Source organism: Melanaphis sacchari, unplaced genomic scaffold (genome assembly GCF_002803265.2).
Source record: "Melanaphis sacchari strain LSU unplaced genomic scaffold, SCAv2.0 Contig26_pilon_pilon, whole genome shotgun sequence".
Classification (NCBI taxonomy): Eukaryota; Metazoa; Arthropoda; class Insecta; order Hemiptera; family Aphididae; genus Melanaphis; species Melanaphis sacchari.
Genome location: NW_020271143.1, coordinates 1 through 9,886, shown reverse-complemented (window position 1 = coordinate 9,886; position 9,886 = coordinate 1). Strand labels below are relative to the sequence as shown.

At 24.6% G+C, this 9,886-nt stretch overlaps 1 long non-coding RNA gene and 1 pseudogene across 2 annotated transcripts; one reads left to right on the top strand and one right to left on the bottom strand.

Moving 5' to 3' along the window:
* Window positions 1–1,072: 1,072 nt before the first annotated feature.
* LOC112595345 lies at window positions 1,073–2,200 on the top strand. Of its 2 annotated transcripts, none has more exons than XR_003114702.1 (4): window positions 1,073–1,309; window positions 1,559–1,669; window positions 1,865–2,049; window positions 2,109–2,200. It is a non-coding gene; the product is annotated as an uncharacterized LOC112595345 (long non-coding RNA). The 2 variants fall into 2 exon arrangements; XR_003114701.1 differs by having other exon boundaries at window positions 1,556–1,669.
* Window positions 2,201–3,726: 1,526 nt separating this feature from the next.
* On the bottom strand, window positions 3,727–8,845 carry LOC112595365 (annotated as a pseudogene).
* Between the last annotated feature and the right edge of the window lie 1,041 nt (window positions 8,846–9,886).

Below are 9,886 nucleotides of genomic sequence, written 5' to 3'. Positions count from 1 at the left end.
TTATACATACAAATACCCGATCAAAGTGTTTTAGACACGCACAACTATGTCTTCTATAAACGTTAGGCTGGCTTTGGATAAATAATAGTGAGTAAACTACACGTTTTATTTATTTAAAAAATGTTTTATAAGTATTAAGCATATTTTATTATAAAATTGTCTTATTAATCATGAGTTTTTGTTAGAGTACTTGTCATCATTTCTTACAATAGGATTGTCTATTTAATGTTCATATTATGTAATTTTCCAGTTTTTGAGATTTAAACCAATTTTTCTTGCAACATGTATGGCTAATATATGAGTGTAAGAAAACTGTTTGTTGAATAATTCTGGCAATATTCGTTAGATCATCTTGAAACCACCACCAAAATATTTGTCATCATTTTTTATAATTGGATTGTCTACCTAATGTTAATATCATTTATTTATACAGTGTTTGAGTCTTAAATCAATTTTTCGTGCAAAATGTATGGCTGATATGTGAGTGTAAGAAAAACGATTGTTGAATAACTTTCTCCTTATTCATTGGATCATCTTGGAACCACCACCAAAATACTCATCATCATTTCTTACAATAAGATTGTGTAATTAATGTTTATATTATGTATTTATACAATTTTTTAACATCAAATAAACATTTTTCATGCTTATTACACCAGTTGTGTTTTAATGTTTTATACTCATTGTTTAAATAAACTCTTAATATTCATTGGTTATTATGGTAACCAAAAACCAAAGATTTATCTCATAGTGCTAATTTATGTAAAAGTATTATAAACTTAACGGTGTTATTTCAGTGATGATTTAAAATCTAAAAAACTTTTTATGCAACAACAATTACAAGAATATACATTAACAAAAATCTTAATTAAATTATTCTTTCAATGTTCTTTGGATCATTATGAAATCGATATTTGAAATTTTAACTTGAGCTACCTAACATAATAAAATTTGTATAAAATTATATAATAGACTTGTTATAATTTATGAGGCTTATAAGTCGAAAAGACCATGTTATCATTGTTATCGCAGTTGATGTTTATCTCTTATCAATTTTAAATGGAATAATATATTAGTCAACATTAAGATTATCAGATTATTAAGAAATTAAATAATCAGTGTGATATTGTCTTTTACTGTTGCTTGACAACTAGATTACTGTACCCAATGAGTCATTGTATGTACAGTAAAAACGGTTTTATTGTACTTTGGACAGTATTCGTATTGGATTATTCACTATTCAGTGTCAGTTGTTATTAAATTGTATGAATACTTTGTTTTTCTCTGCTGTGTTTGTTGTTTAAATCAGGTAATTGCCAATGATTTTAAATGAATTCGATTTCACGTAAATTTTTTTCGTTAATACTACTTTTTTTTATAATTTTCTAAATGTTGGTATCCTCTTATCGGGCTTCGGGCTGTAGAATAAAATCAGTCATAGCTGCTATTTAGCCGCCTATGTTTATCATCTATAATTCTATTTTAGTTTAAAAAATTGCCATTTTATCGTTTCATCGTGTACCATTAACTAGTAATTTTTTATTATTTGTTTTAGTAGAATTATCAAACGCACACTAAAGTATAACGTGTATACAACTTTGTCAAGAGACCTGGATTCGTAGAGTTAAGATTAATATTGAAACGAGACCAGTTATGACCAAACTTAAAGGTAAGCGTTTTATGAATTCTATCATTTGTCGTATTTGATATTTTACTTTTTTAAGCGATATACGAGACATTTGAAACGTTTTGTTATCGAAAAATCTTTGAGTGTTTAAAAACTAAGATTTAAAAAAAAATGTTTGGATAGATAATAGGTGTTGTTTTATTTTATTTCGTTTGATAATATGTAGTCTGCTCGTAGGTGATGGTTAACAACAAAAAATATATAATAATGAAGGAGAATATTCCTAATATTTTGTGAGCAGAATGTGATTTCTATGAACTTCATATACTGTGTGACTAATCTTGTTGAATAAAGGGAATCAAAGTGTTCAGTGATCTTCATAGCCAATAATTTGAACTTCAAAAATCAAGAAAAATGTCTTTGTAAATATTCTTTATAATAAAACATATTTTATTTTGTTAAAATTATTTTTTCATTTTAGGATTATTGAGTTTATACACATAAATACCCGATCAAAGTGTTTTAGACACTCACAACTATGTCTTCTATAAATGTTAGGCTGGCTTTGGATAAATAATAGTGAGTAAGCATATTTTTTTATAAAATTGTCTTATTAATCATGAGTTTTTGTTAGAGTACTTGTCATCATTTCTTACAATAGGATTGTCTATTTAATGTTCATATTATGTAATTTTCCAGTGTTTTTAATCTTAAATCAATTTTTTGTGCTACATATATTACTGATATGTAACTGTTAGAAAACTAATTGTTGAATAACTCTCTCAATATTCATTAGATCATCATGGAACCACCACCAAAATACTTGTCATCATTTCTTACACAAGTATTGTCTACTTAATGTTCATTTTATGTATTTTTCCAGGGTTTGAAACTTGAACCAAATTTTCTTGCACATATACATCCCCTTATGTGAGTGTTAAAAATCTGAATGTTGAATAACTCGCCCAATATTCATTGGATCATCTTGAAATCTATACCAAAAAATTTTTCATTACTTATTTACTCTAGATTAGTCTACCTAATGTTCATATTAGTTTATGAATTGTTTTATTGATTTTAAAAGTTTTATATTATTTCAAATGTACGAATCTGTTTGTCATATACAAATGTTAAATTTTGTTTTTTTAATAACACACTCAATACTCATTGGATTATCTTGAAACCTAAACCAAAAGATTTGTCATAACTTACTCAATCTATAATAGTCTACTTAATGTTAATTTGGTTTTTTTTTAATTCATTAAAACATTTATCATTTTAAATGTAATAGTAATATAGGCATATATAAATGATAAATTCTGTTTTTTTAATATCGCAGTCAATGCTCATTACATCATCTTGAAACCTACGACAAAAGATTGTTTATGTTTTTTTACTCTGCAAGTATGTTTTCTCTGTTCATTTTGTATTTTTAAACAGTTTTTTGAAGTTATTTTTGTCATTATATAATTTATCTTCTTAAAATAATCCACAATATACTTTTACAAAACTGAAAGGTGAATACCACGCCAAATATTCATTAGATAGTTTTGAAACAAAACTTATTTTTCGTCAATGTTCTTACTCTAGAAGGTATACTCATTTTAATTTTTTCAATATTTTAATCCATGTTATCAAAATAGACGAAACTCTGTTATCTATAATAATTTAAATGGGTCATTCGCATAAATATGATGGATGGGTGAGTGTGCAAAATATTATTATACTATTTTCTTATAGAGGCAACAATGATTTAGATCATTTTTATTAAATTATACTCAATCTTTTTTTACAAACTTTTGCATACTTGGAGATAGCTTTATATTCTTGTATATTTGGTTAATATTTTAGTAGGCAATATTATTTGGTTTATTTTGTTTTTTCATCGATTATAAAAAAAGAAATTAATATTTTATGCTAATAATTTGAAAAATAATATAACTTACATTGCTGCAATTTTTTTTTTTTTATTTTCTTGCAATAAAACATTTTAAAACCAGAAATATGCCCTTGTCAGTTAACTACGTATTGTTAAAAAAAAACCTCAAGTCACTAAAAAGATTTAGTTAATGAAAAATTTGTAATATATCAAGAAAAAATCATGGACCAAAAACATAATCTATCGTAGAATTTATAGGTATTTTTTTTAAATTACTGTCTTTAGTTTTAGTTAGAAAATCATTGATTTCATAAACGTTATTTAAATTCATATCAGAACGAAATAATAGCTTACGAAATCATTTTCTATCCTAAAAATTTAAATTTTGTTGATCTTCAATTTTAACTATTTGACTATCAAGTTCTTTAGCTGTTCTATTTTTCTTTCCATCAGATGTGAGGTGTTTTCTTAATATTTTAATTGACATTGGTGTATTTAACTCGTCTATTTGTTCATTTGGTACAAAAATATCAATTTTGTTTAATATTTTACATAGTTGATCTGATAATATATTAAAAATATCATTTAATTTGTAAAAATCATCCTTAAAATAAAAAGGAGTATTAATACAACTATAAGAGTATAACAGTATTTTTTAGAATGATAAATACTATTTAATTAAGTACTGCTATTCTAATATTTTAGAAATATCAATGCAAGTTATAACTAGAGTCCATATTCATACTCTCTAAATATGCCTTAAATATGATGCTTATATTCTCTAAAAAAGCTGCAAATATTCTGTTTATATTCACTTAAAAATATTCAAAAACATCCAAGTTTAAAAATAGTTTTATCCCCAAGTAATGATCAGTATTAAAAATCATAGCTTTAAGCCATATGCTCCATCTATTAACGACTGGTTTAGGTGATAAAGGAATACTCACGAGTTCTTCCCTATTAAAATATTTCAAAGTATGTTTTTTATATCAAAATGATACAAAAAAAAAATTATAGTTATTATTCATTTTCTTAAGCAATTGTTTCCAAATACTTTTTAATTGAAATTATGAGAAATTGACATTTTTTTTTTCTCAAAATGAACCAAATCTTCCAAAATATACTAAATATGCTAAATATTCTATAACCAATGAAATATTCTCAAATATACAAAAAAAAATTTTTTCTGTGAACTAAGTGTTTAATCAATCGTTCACGATTTTTACTCATACAACTGCATGTACAGTAACAATATGTAAAAACCTATAAAACCTATGAGGTTAAAACAAATATATACAAAAATTTGCTGCTAGTAAAACATTATAGTTGTTTATAACTTTTTAATCATAGGGAGTTAAAATAAATTGAATGTTTACCTAACTAAAAACAATCTCTGAAATAATAATTTAGCAATTTTTACACATTTTATAAGTGATTTTTAATGATAAAATAGATAAATACATTGACAAAACTCTTTAAAAAATGTTATGAACTTAAAATGGGTTTAGACTTTAAAAGGAGAATTAACTTGATTCTTGCAAAGTATTTATTATTATTTCATGAAATACTAAAAAGAACAGTAAAAAGTAAAAATAAACTAATTTTAAATTTAAGTTTGGTGGTTTTACAATTATGAATGAATGCTGGGTGATCTCGCCAATGGTTTAAACTTTCAATTATATTTATATTAGAACAATACATAAATAAATATAAATTGTATCGAAAGATTATATTAAATATTATAATATAATTAGCACATGTATATTTTACTGTAGTATTATAATCCTTAATATTTACAAAAAAAACAATTAAATCTAATGCTATTTAGTTATAATTAACAATTAATTTCCTAAAATTAGAATTTTACTTAGTTATTTACAATAGTTTTTTGAGAAGTCTCAATATTACAACAATTATTTTTGTTTTTATTACTATGATTTATGCTGAGATTAAATTGTTTCATAAGATTATCACATGTTGATTTAAATAGTTGGTCACGTTCAATGTTACTTGGCTCTAGAAATTTTTGATATGTCTTGATTTTCTGAAAAAATAAATTTTTATTTATTTATTTTTCAATAAAAAAATGAACCACACTAAAACTACACTATATTTTGTTTGTTAATTTTTCTCTGCATGAAGTCTAAACATACCTATAGTATAGCTATACAATTTTTTTTTTAATTAAAAAACAAACTAATTAATCAAATAATAATGGAATTAACCATATTTTAATGAATTGTACATAAACATAATCGATTGCAAAAAAAATTAAAATAATAATCAACAATGTTTATCTGAAATACAATCATTTTTTAAAATTCATTTTACATAAGTAATTTTAGCAAAAACCATTGAAATATAATTTAAAATTAAATATTGATATTTGCTTACCGGTATATTGATAACTTTTGATGGTGTTTTGGTGTATTTTTCCATGCCTACAGGTGGATAGTCGGCTGGATCTTGCAACTTATTAGCTAATTTGCTATATTTCATCCATCTTGCTGATACTAATGGAATGTTACGTTCAATTGCTTTATTATATGTACTACGGTAACCATCACAGAACATCACATGTGTAACCTATAAACAAAATTAAGAAAAATTTTAAAAAAATGTTGAAGGATTAATAACTAATCATAATATTTACTTTTTTATTGAACGTTTTTACGACTTTAGCACCCAAATTAATAAGACTTTGAGTAATACTTGAATTACAGCGTTCATTGTCAATTTTGTAGTCAACAAATGCAACAACTCCTAAATAATAAATTATTAAACATTTAATTTTGTTTTAGGCTAAAAAAATAAAAATCAAAAGTAAATAGTTTGTTAAAAAAATTAACAATTATGAATATTAAAAACAAATATGTACAATACTTTAACACGTTAACCGCCAGCAATCATACAACAGATATTTGTTATACGCCAAACATATTTTTCAATGTTATCCAAATTTGTATATACTAATATTTAAAAAAAATTGAAAAGTTATATATTATAGGTACATTATTGTAGCACCATAGAAAAGTTAATAATATAAAACTGAATTCATTTATGGTTGCTGGTGTTAATGTGGCATGGTAGTAATGATGATTTGTTGGCGCTGGCGGTCACAAATTTATAAAATTTGAGAATTACAGATGACCACTGGCGGTCATATGGCGGTTAATGTGTTAAAAAAAAACTTCACTAAGCTATACATCCTTCTATATAGTATTTTTTATGTAATATACTGATTAATTCTTTCATCAAATAACACTTATTATTTCAAAATATATTAACATTTTTTGAAAATATTATTTTACTTAATTTCCTTTCGAAATTAAAAAATATTTATATATATATATATTTAGTATCATAATCATAATAATTTTATAAGTTTTTAATTTTATATTCTAAAGAAGAATATTTATTGGAGTATTATGATACATAAAAATTGAAATTTGGATGAGTAATTTATGAGTTATAAGTAGAGCAAGAACTTCTATAAATATGCATATTTTTTCTGGTGAACTTTATCGTATGCTTAGAGAATATTCATTTCATAATACTTGTTATCAAATACTCAAAAAAATTTAGTAAATATTTTGATGGGTTATTAAAAAAACTGCTTGTACTTTGGTAAATATTTTTCATAAATAAAGATAAACAATTATATTAAACCGTGAATTTGTCATTTATAGACTAATTTTTATCTTAATGTTTAGTAGGTAGATTATATTAGATGTGTTTTTTTTATATATATGTATAAAATTAAATGAATTAAAATAGTTAAAATTAATTAAAATAAATAAAATATTTAAAGAAAAACAATGTAATGCATTAATGTAATATGAACATATAATTTTCTTCTTTTTTTTTTTAGAGCATAAATAACTTTTATTAATTTAACCTAATTAATGGTATATTTTTGATTTATAACACTAATTTAAATATAGTCAAATTTTGTTACGAAGCCAAATACTTTTTTTTCTATTGAATACTTAATATTTATTTTTTTCAAAATATTTAAACAAAAAATATAATTGCCTACACTAATTAAAGTTTTTTTCAATGACTTAAACCATTATGACAAAAAAAAAAAAATAACCAACATAACAGAACAATAACTTTGAAAATATTATGTTTCTGAAGAGCAATAAGCAACTATATAATAAATAAATATAAAATAATAATTAAAAGTATTTTAAGGACTTTTTCAAAGTATTTGAAATATTTTAACTTATAAAGAAAAAATATTTAAGTAGTATTTTAAGTACGAGTAAGTACTTGAAAAAAAATATTATTCATAACACTGCACATAGTATAAGTTAAATAAGGTTATACAATTTATCAAAATTATAGACCATTATAAAAAACTAATATTGTATAGTGTAAAATAATATAATACTAAGGTGACATTCTAGTAATTCTGAGATTATTGCTACACTATACATTTAAATAATGAGTCAACATATACCAATTATTTTGATGAATGTCAATATTTATAAGACTACATTCAACAACATAACTACAATTATACCCATGTAAAATATTACTACCTTAAAATGTTTATAACTCGCTTTAAAATTATAATATTAATAATAAGATGTCATAAAAAAAATTCATGTCTTTAAATTTTTATAACACGTAAATAACACTAAAGGTAATAACATAAATTGGATTACTTATATTAAACACAAATTTGTAAACATTGTATATTAGTAAAACATAGACAACAGATACAAATGAGATGTCCTTTTTAAGTTTATTCAACAAGGATTTATTTTATAATAAATACTAATATCAATGTAATATTTTAATTTACCTTTAAGAACTTGTTAAGATATCCTATCATTTTCATTATTCTCTGAATTTCTCTCATTTCTTACACTTGTTACGGGACTATCTGGTAAACGTTGTACTCCGCTGACATTAAGGCTATCATTTGATACAATTGAAACATCACTCAAACTATTGTTGACACCCATAAAAGAGTAAAATTCTTTTTGCGCCTCTATCATTGTTTTAATCATCTTTGGAGTAGAAATAAAGACTCTTTTAGGTTTTATTACTGGAGTATCTATAAAAATATCTTCATATGGAAGTTTTCTTTTCTTTGATACAGGTGTCTTCTTAACATATTTGCTTTTAACTTCTGCATTACTAACGCAATCATCAGGCGGTATAAGTTCACCAAACAAGTCTCTGTGACCTTCCATTGATGTTTGGGAATCTTTGTTTAGTTCAGAGTTTATACACAAATCTAGATTACAATCGAAAGATGTTTCGTCCGAATTGTCATGTAGTTTTCTTTTTTTATTGACACTTGCCCGATCATTTATCAAAAACATATTTTGTATACAACTATATTTCAGATAAATTATAATATAAAATTTAATCAATTGGGGGTGAAGTGGCCAAGCGGACTGAGGCGTCGGTTGCGTCGCACACCGTCGCAGGTTCGAATCTCGGCACGGGCGGCGTCACTCTTCAGGCATTCATGGTGTTTGGAGAGGGGATGAAGCCGCCGCCCACACACCCAGTCATGACGGATACCTATGGATGCCCACAAAAAATTCTGCCAAATTAGGCGTCCGACTATAGGCCTTCATGCCTACTCCCGGATATAAGCGCCATATCAAAGACATATTTTGTACACAACTATATTTTAATTAAATGGTAATATTAATTAAATCGAGTAACGTTTGGTAAACGGAACAAATAAATTCTACTCGGAATTCAGAAATGAAAACTTAAATTTTTTAATCATAATTTTTATGAACGTATGTTCCGAATCAATGTCTTTGATCTGTGAAGAATGAATTAACGAACAATAATAATGATAAATTATGATAGTTCCCGTTACAACAACATTAACATATATTTCCCATTCATAATTTCATTATAAGGAAGTAATCCCAATTCGCAATACTAAACAAGTTATTATTCTATTAATTTTAGACGTGTTGTAAGTTGTGACAACTTATTGTAGTTATGTAGTAAACTCGACGTTTCATAATCAACTTATAGCTATCTTCAAACATACGTTATTAGTTATCGCCATAACATATCATAAACACAACGTTTCTTTGCCGAAAAATGTTTTCGTCTGATTTGTGTTACTATAGCAACGCCAATAGTGGTTACTCGGTTACTCATTAAAGTTATTAAATTTTTTTTATCTATATTATTTAGTCAATGGATCTATTTGTGTAAAACTCATTCGTTGTTCATCATATTGACAGGCAGAAGAATTTTGCTTATAGCATTACGTCGTTGATTATTGTGTTTTTCGTTGTATACCAGGACCGTTTTATCGTATTTTAATCATTGGACTAGTAAACTATATCAAACGTCATTTTTTATTATACAGTTTGAATACTTTTGTACTT